Here is a 9,585-nt window from a genome sequence, read left to right on the forward strand (position 1 = left end):
AATATAACATCTGACAGTGGCAAGCTACTATGCGGGCAATGAGGCATGAATTAAACAGCATTGAGTGTCTAGTAAGTCTTCCCTCAGTGGCCACAGGTCATCCCTGGAGTCTGTTCACAAACCTTTCTCTTTGCCTCTGCGTTCTCCATTCAGCACTTGTTGGTGTCTCTCTTTTCCTTGTCTCTCTATACCTACTACCTAAGGCTCCTAAATGACACCACAATGAGCACAGGGTCATGGAAACTCAATATATTTCTTCCCGTCTGAATCACAGCTTTGCAAAGCAAACCTTGACATTTTTATATCTTCACTCTGCAGATGTCATCAGACTATCCCAGCGTTTTCACAACCTTGTTATGCAAAGAATGGTCCCTGGCCCAGCACCTTGAGATCATCTGGGAGTATGTAAGAAATGCCAAAATTCCAGCCTCACCTCCAAACTGCTGAATCAGAGTCCCCATATTTCTCAGATCCCGGGGTGATTCCCATGAAGAATGTTTGAGAAGCACTCTTTACAAGATTCTACTTCTATATATTTCATATTTGTAGTAAATTTCATCAAAACAATTCCAAACCCTTTCCTCATGTTTCCTCAGAAATCCTAGTGGGCCCTTGTCTAGGATTCCTCTCAGTTGACAATCACTTTTTGTGAAGTGAACAGTAAAAACTGCCAAGCCCAATCACGTGTGCAGTTGTTGGAGTTATTAAAACATACTAACATGTTGCTGTTGGCAGCTGATGCAGAATAAAGAGGAGCGGCAACTAGAGATTCCATCAAGTCTTCATGAATTCCTTACTCCTTTCTTCCCGGAACTTCTCTTCACATACAAAATAGATATCAGGGTATCAGGGCCAATTTGGCTTTGACTTTCACTTCTCTTCCTCCTAATTGCCCTTCACCAACTCCAAGACTCCCTCAGTGAACTTTCTTAAATGAAGTGCAAGCCTATTGGTCCATGAATAGATCCTGAATTCCTGCCGGATGACAACAGGTTTGGTCTTGCTCCAGGGTTGGTGACCTTATTCCAACTTTAGAAATATTATAAAAACAATGGAAGGTTGTGTTAGTGGTATTGGATTTTACTTACTAAGTGCTCCATTTTGTGGGAAATTACCAGAGATCTTTTGGTGGATTGCTACCAAAAACTACAAATAACACTTTTAATATGCTTGCATCTTTGGTTGGTTTTATGTTCAGGAAAACAGCTTCATCTCTGTGATCCTTTCTATTTGCCATGGTAAAAACTCTCTCATCCTCTAACCCTAACAAATGTATCATGCAAAAGCAATACAAAACCTACACAGAAAGTTATGATTAATCAAAAGTTGCTTGAGAAGCATAGATTTAGTTCAAAGAAGTTCTGATAGCATATGGAACTGTCATAAAATACTTAGGGTGTCACTTTTCTAGCCAGAAGCCTTTGTGGCTATTGGCATCTTTGCCTGAGCTTTACTCAGGCCTGCTGGGCTTGTTTTGCCCACTCGGCCTGGCAGGCTGTGCTTGGCTCATGCTAACGGACCAGATCCCATGCCTTCCAAGGGCAAGCCAGGTGTACAGTGGCAAGGGGTGCATGAGCAAGTGAGTGTGGGGTCCAGCCACTGCAGAGAGTCAGGCAAGCCAGTTGCTCTGGTGGGGTGGGCAGCTACAGGCACCAGTACAGATGCCAGCTCTGTGCAAGCCTACTGCTGGATAAGATGCACCACAAGCAGCTTCTGCTATGGGCACCCAAGTCTAGATGAGGGGAATGTGCTGGCCTCCAGAAACTTGGAGATGCCGGAAACCACAAAACCCCAAAGAAGGTGTCACAGCCCTGGCTTGGGGAGCCCCTAGGTTTGGGCTCCTGGAAGGGCCTCTGCTCTTCTCTGCTGCCCTTCTCTCCTCCTCATCGCTGGCAACATGGCAAGCAGGCAGGGTGGTGGGGGCATGTTTCAGCCCTATTTGTGTTATAGCTCTTTCAGTCCCACCATTCAGGGGATCCTGAGTTCTTGTCCCACATCCAGGAAGAATGAGGTATGCAGACGACTGGAGGGTGAGCAAGGTGAAGAGGTCCTTTATTGAGCAACAGTACAGCTCTCGGAGACCCAAAGTGGGTAGCTCCTTTCTACAGGTAGGTCGTCCCAACAAGTGATCAGCTCTTAGTGGAGAGGAGACCCCCCGTGGGTAGCTCCTATCTTCAGGCAGGTTGTCCCAATGACTGTGCAGCTCTCAGTAGAGAGGAGACCCGGAGTGGGTAGCTCCTATCCACAAGCAGGTAATCCCAAGTGTGTAGCCCTCAGCAGGGAGGAAACCTGGAGTGGCTAGCTCCTATTCACAGGCAGGTTGTCCTGACAAGTAGGCAGCAGCCCTCAGCAGAGAGGACACCAGAGTGGGTAGCTCCTATCCATAGGCAGGTCATCCTGACATCTGTCTGAGCCTGCTGAGTCCTGAAATTTTATGGGCTCAGAAGGGAGGAAGTGCATGCTGATTGGCCCATGAGTGGCCATGGGTGGGCCCAGAAAAAGCACCATAAGTTCTAACTCTGGGCTGTGGACACCACCTGGAACTGACAGGTTGGCCCCCAGGCTTCAGGTCCTTCCTGGCTTCAAGGTGGTGCTTCACTGGGACTGCTCCTTTCTGCCCAGGGGCCTATCTGCTTCCTGCTGCCATCTGCATGTCATCCACAGCACCTGGGTTGTTTGTACTGAGGGGACCCTGCAGGCCTATGCTAAGCAACCCTCAGCACCATCCTCCTCAGCCTCCCTCCCATGCTCATTGGCACCCAAATTCTGGGGGAGGCCCAGGCAGCAGGGAGCTGGCATGTTGGTGCCACCCTGAGCACATCCACATCTAACCAGGTCACAACAACACCCAGGCTTGGCCACAACGTCGCTCTGGAGTGGGTGCCAGGAGCAGGGAGGGGCCAGGCAGTAGGAGCAGGCACTTCTGAGCCTTCAGGGGCAAGGGGCAAGGGGTGGGATGCAGGAGGGTTGGGGGAGTGGGGGCCATGGGGTCCTGGGCCCCCAAACTGCAGGGATGACCAGGTCTGCAGCTACAGCTGGGCAGCCGTAGCTGTGCCTGGGAGGGTGGGGCCCCTGACTTGCCAACTCAGAAGGAGACAGGGCTCCCACCAGCTCCATGGAGTACACAGTCCTGGTCACACCTCCCCTGGTGCAGCTGGCATCTTCACAGAGGCCACTCCAGATGGGCCACTGCTGCCATCAGAATCAGTAAACATACCCTTTTGTGGAAAATCATTTTTGAACAGTGTATAAGTAGCTTTCAACGACATAAAACAAGTGATACAGAAAAGATGCTTTTGTTCTTTGGGACTTGAATTGGAATTATTTTACTTTTCTTTTCCATTTTTAAACGTTGCTCATAGGGCCAATTAATACCTAGTGAGTATTGATAATGTGCAGTCTAGTGTCTACCACTGGGAAAGACTGGAAACTCGTAGAAGATGTTGTCCATGGTGCTTGACTATAGACAAATCTTTTCTTTGGCTCCTCCTATATTGCAAGTTCTCCAGTCTTTGCTGTGTCCAGACTTGTAAAATAGCTCACTAGTTAATGAGAGAGACCTCAACATTAGAGGGCTAAAAACCAAAGAAAATGCTATGTTATTATTACAGTTGGAGCATTCATTATCTGAAAATCCAAAATCCAAAATGCTCTGGCATTCAAAGCATTTTTGGGCCAACATGAAAAATTCCTTTCTGACCTCATGTGACAGGCTGCAGTCAAAATGCATGTGTACAACAGACAGTTTATTCAGCGTCCCTAAGAAACAACCTCCCAGCCCGCTTCAGCTGTGATATATGTTTTCTACACATCCCCAGATTCTCACATTAAAAAATACCTTGTACAGTAATGTGAGAAAAAATTCTCACATTAAAAAATACCTTTGATGCTGTGATCAAAACACAGCATCATTGGTGGAGACTGAAAGCCTGCTGTTGTTTGTTGTTGCTGTCATTTAACAGCTGATGCAGATATGCCAGTGATGCTATGGTGCTGTTTAGTTACCCTAAACACATTCTTTCTCACTGTATTAATGATATATCCTTTTTACTGTAAAATTCTTATGTGTGAATTAATGTAAGAAAATGACTGTGTATTGGTAACATATAAATTCAGAGTCAAGAATGATGGTGATGCCAAACAACCACAGATTGTCCACATGTGTGGCTGAGATAGTGATACCTTTACTTTCTGATGATAGTTCACTGTACAGAAACTTTGTTTTATGCACAAAATTATCTAAAATCTTATACAAAATTACCTTCAGGCTATGTGTATAAGGTGTATATGAAATACATATTAATTTCATAGTTAGACTTGGATCCCATGCCTGAAATATTATGTACATGCAAATATTCCAAAATCTGATACACTTCTAGTCCCAAGCGATAAGGGATACTCAATCTGTACTTTATGTTATCTTGAGTAGAAAATAAAGGGACTTTATAAAAAATGTTTTACTCATGTCTGACTATTTTCTATTTCCCAGTTTCTAATTAAAGAGAGTCAATATGTTCCAGAGCAAGAGTGGTCTATAAAATGCTCTGTGACTTAATGTCTGTGTTTGCCAGAAGCTCTGTATATTGCCCTGAGAACTGCAGAGAGAATTGCTTTTATGTAATTATTCTGAGATAGCAGCATCTGTAGAACTGTAGAGTGCATCCAGATTACCATGCAACATGCTTTACAAACAATCCTAAAGTGTATCTAGCCTATCTAGGACAGAGAAATCAGGAATGGTGAACAAGGTGTGGGTGGCTATGAATGTCAAATAAAATATCTTTGTTTATAACCATCAAGTTTACTCCCATACATTATCTATTTTTATATTGTCTTCAACCCTCCTGTTCATGTGATGTGTTTCCAAAATACTCAACGTCAGCTTTGTGAACACAGGGATCACAACTTGTATGTCAGGATCCTAACAAGGCATTCAAAATGGAAGGATTCAAAGAGAGCTGATTTGCAAACAGACTGTTTAACAGTTGTTGGGCAGGGGAAGCATAAGATAATGCAGTAGCCCCAGGTAGTAGCAGTTCGGCTGTTAACCACCCTTAGGCTCAAAAAGATGAGGTTGTTACTGGAAAATGGAAGGAGAAAGTCTCGTAGAAGCCTCCTTGAAAGGAAAAGTATTCCTCAGTAGACTGACACAGCCTGCTCCAGGCTGTCCCAGCGGGGAGAGAACCAAAGAAATAAATACTCTACCATCACTTTTTCCTTCTTTTCAATCTCCTGCAGGTGCCACCTATCAACAAAACCCAACCAGTAGCTGGAGGACACTGGAACCTGCAAGTATAGTCTCTGCTGTAAGCCTCCCACTTTACAGGGTAGGGTGGAGAATGATGGAAAGTGGAACTCAGGGGAGATAAGAAATGGGGAATAAGCTGTGGGTGGCTATGAATATGAAGCTTAAAATATCTTTGTTTATGACCATCAAGTCTACTCCCACAAATTATCTATTTTTAAATTATCTTCAACCCTCCTGTTCATGTAATGTGTGCCCCAAATACTCAATGTCAGCTGCATGTGAGAGATCCTTCACATGATCTTTATTCACTCTCCTTTGGAAGAGGAAAATAGGAGGTCTAGGATTGTAGTTAGGAGTGCAGACTCAGGGGTCAGGCTGCCCACATTCAAGACAACATCTATAATTTGCTGGCTGTGCAAACTAGTGTAAGATTTTTAACTTCTTCTTGAGTCAGATTTCTCATCTGTAAAATAGAATTAATATTGTCTAGGGATATCTCAAAGTTTGGACAAGATAGCATGTGTTAAGTGCTTAGAATAGTGCGTTGCACTCCATCAATGTTAGTTGATTGTGTTTTTTTAAATATTTTTCCTGACAGTAATGTTTTTATGAATCCAAATTATTTGCTGATTATTAATGGATTCTAGTTACTATGTAGGTTCAATATACTTACCATTTTGGTATGTACTTTCAAACTTGTTTTCCTCTGATACCTAATTTCACAAAAATGGGCTCATGCTATATATATTATTTAGTTATCCACTTTCATTCCCACTCAATAATAGAAATCTAAATATGTCATTCAGCATTTTTTGAAATCATTTTTAATGGTTGCATATATTATTTTGTCATTTGGAGTTACAATGATATACTTTAAATCATTTGAATGATTTACTTTATGTAAAAATACTTTAAATGATTTACTTTATTTCAAAATACTTAGGGTCAGGCATGGTGGTTCACACCTCTAATCCTGGCACTTTGGGAGGCCGAGGCAGTTGGATCACCTGAGGTCAAAAGATCAAGACCATCCTGGCCAACACGGTGAAACCCCGTCTCTACTAAAAAATACAAAAAAAGTAGGTGCCACATGCCTGTAGTCCCAGCTACTCAGGAGGCTGAGGCAGGAGAATCGCTTGAATCCAGGAAGCAGAGGTTGCAGTGAACCAAGATCACACCACTGCACTCCAGCTGGCGACAGAGCGAGACTCCGTCTCAAAAAAAAAAAAAGAATACTTTAAGAAGTTTGGCTTACTTCTATTTTTTAAGCCAGGATAAGCTCTATATCCATGGTAATTTCACTGGGATCATGTCCTAAAAACAAAACTTGTAGGTCTAATATAGGTATATCTTCAAAGATTTTTTTTTTTGCTCTAATTAATATTTTATTCTTCTCTTCAACATTGTGTAAAGGCTCCAACTTATTCAACAAATAAAACTTTGATGACATAATCATTACTTTTCTCTGAAGTCAATCATGTAATCCTTTAAGATGACATGAAAGTTTGTACATGAGAGGCTGGAGTTTCTGAAGCTTACGTGCTCCTCTTTTGGGGAAATGTAAAGTGATACGTTGACAATACAGCAATGCAATTGTAGCTTCAAAAATATTAATTTCCTTACCAAAGGTTAATGTCCTATAACTGACCCGCCATACTTTGCTGTATTTAAAATTTGGGGGAGGATGAAATTTTTTTTTAAACTTTATTCTTTACTAAAAAGTGAGACTAATTTTTAACCATGAATCTGCAGGTACGGATTTGTAGGTGGCAACTTGATGAGATTACAGAGCCACTAAGGTCTTAAGTTGTGGGTATGTGGGCTTAGACTTTGGAGACAGACTGCTTTGATTTTTGGTCAGACGTAAGTTGTGTGACCTTTACTCCAATTTCTTCCTCTTTGAAGGATTGCTCAGTTATGTCTGTGCAAAGTGCAGATGGATCTTGGTGAATAGCTGTGGATTATTATCAACTGAATCAGGTGGTCACTCCAATGTAGCTACTATTCTAAATGTCTTTTTCTTGGAGATAATTGACACATTCCCTAGCATGTGGTGTGCCACAATATATTTGACAAATGTTATATTGTCTATTTGTGTTGGTAAAGATCAGCTGAAGCAGTTTGCTTCCACCAGTCAGGGCCAGAAATCCACCTTCATTGTCCTGTTTTAGGGATATGTAATTCTCCAGAACCACAAAGATTTTTACCTGCAAAAACTTATCACTTCTCCATTTCACAATACATCATGTGGTCCAATGTGATACTGATAGTATTTGCTGATTTAGACCAAGTAAGCAGGAAATGGCATGCATTCTCGACACCTTGGCAAGACACAAGTGGGAGGGAAATAAACCCCTTATAAATTCAGAGGACTGCCACCTTATCGCGATTTCCAGAAATCCATTGTCTGGAGCATGTTGATATATCCTTTCCAATGTGAAGGATACATTTCTATATCTGTTTTCTTCTACCACTGAAAAGGAGGCACTAATGCTAGTGGACCTCTTTGGAGGTCAACATATACCTCATTTGGGCCTGCTCCTCTAGCCCACTTCCTGAATAACCTGAAAGGCTGCCAGCTTTGAGTAGAGCCCAGAACAGGAGAATGCAACAGCTGTAAGCTAAAGGCAAGCTGCTCTGCTACTCATATCATATGACCCAACAGATTTGATGGTGCTCAAAGTATCTGTGATGGATAGGGATGCTCTGTGGCACCTTTAGCAGGTAAATCACAGAAGATGCCCTTAGGATCTTAGAGCACAGCTGTGTCATCCCCTGCAGATAACTATTCTTTTGATGAACAGTGTCAGCTTACTTTGGGGCTCTAGTAGAGACTGAATGTTTAACGATGGCCCAAGACCTGAGCTATGAATTGGATGTTATCTGACCCATCAAACTTTAGAGTTGAGTGTGCACAACAGCGTTCCATCATACGGAAGTGGTAAATTAAATTAGACTTACATAGGTCCTGAAGGCACAAGTCACATGAGCACGATTCCCGTGACCCCTATGCATACTACATTGCCCCTTCCCTCTCATCTGTCTTCTCATGGGGAGTTCCATGTAACCAGTTGACTGAGGAAGAGACTATTTGGTACACTTTATAGATGGTTCTGCACAATACACTGGCATCACCCAAAAATGGCCAATGCAGTACTCCTGTCACATTTAGGGATGGTTCTGAAGACAGTGGTTATGGGACATTCCCCCAGTGGTAAGAGCTTTGAATGGTTCACCTGGATGTTCATTGTTCCTAGAAGGAGAGATGACCAGAGTGATGAATTTACATTGATTTATGGCTCCATTAATCTGGAAGGTAAAACTGTCCCCAGCCACTTTGTACTCCTTATGCTAATTAACCAACAGGTTTAGAAAAGGTGATTATTGTTCTGATGGGTGATTTATCCTGGCTATGAAGGGAAAATGGGGTTGCTACCACACAGTGTGGGTAAGGAGTATGGTGGCTTGCAGGAGGTCTTCTGGGCTGCCTCTTTGTATTCCCATATCCTGAAATCAATATTAAAATGAAAACAATTCAATGCAGTGAGGACTGCTAATGGCACTGACCCTTTAAGAATGAGGGTCTGGGACAACTTACCAGATAAGGAGTCATGACAAGAAGCGGTGTTTGCCAAGGGCTAGTGTAATATGGAATAGGTAGTAAAAGAAGGAAGTTATAGGCTGGGCGCAGTGGCTTACACTTGTAATCCCAGCAGTTTGGGAGGTCAAAGCAGGCAGATCATTTGAACCTCAGGGGTTCAAGACCAGCCTGGGCAACATATCGAAGCCCCAGCTCTACAAAAAAAAAAAAAAAAAAAAAAACAAAACAAAAAAAAAAACACAAAAACTAACCAGATATACTGGCATGCACCTGTCGTCTCAGCTACTCAGGAGGCTGGAGTGGGAGGATCACTTGTGCCTGGTAGGCTGAGGCTGCAGTGAGCCAAGACTACACCACTGCACTCCAGCCTGGGCACACAGAGTGAGACTCTGTCTTAAAAAAGAAAATTTAAAAAAAAAAAACAAAAAAAACTTTTGTTTTAAGTTCAGGGGCACATGTGCACGATGTTCAGGTTTGTTACATAAGTAAATGTGTGTCATGGGGGTTAGTTGTACAGATTATTTCATCACCCAGGTATTAAGCCTAGTACCCATTAGTTATTTTTCCTGATCCTCTCCCTCCTCCCACCGCCTGCCCTCCAGTAGCTCCAATGTGCATTGTTCCCCTCTATGCATCCATGCGTTCTCATCATTTAGCTCCCCCTTATAAGTGAGAACATGCGGTATTTAGTTTTCTATTCCTGTGTTAGTTTGCTAAGGATAATGGCCTCCAGCTC

The 9,585-nt window shown here is 42.8% G+C and overlaps 1 long non-coding RNA gene across 2 annotated transcripts in view; it reads left to right on the top strand.

Moving 5' to 3' along the window:
* Positions 1 to 567, top strand: part of LOC115900455 — a 36,456-nt gene extending 35,889 nt beyond the window's left edge. For both annotated transcript variants that reach the window (XR_004060135.1, XR_004060136.1), the window contains exon 3: positions 319 to 567. This is a non-coding gene — a long non-coding RNA (uncharacterized LOC115900455). The remainder of the gene's footprint in view (positions 1 to 318) is intronic.
* Positions 568 to 9,585: the final 9,018 nt, after the last annotated feature.

This window comes from Rhinopithecus roxellana, chromosome 11 (genome assembly GCF_007565055.1).
Source record: "Rhinopithecus roxellana isolate Shanxi Qingling chromosome 11, ASM756505v1, whole genome shotgun sequence".
In the NCBI taxonomy this organism is placed as follows: domain Eukaryota; kingdom Metazoa; phylum Chordata; class Mammalia; order Primates; family Cercopithecidae; genus Rhinopithecus; species Rhinopithecus roxellana.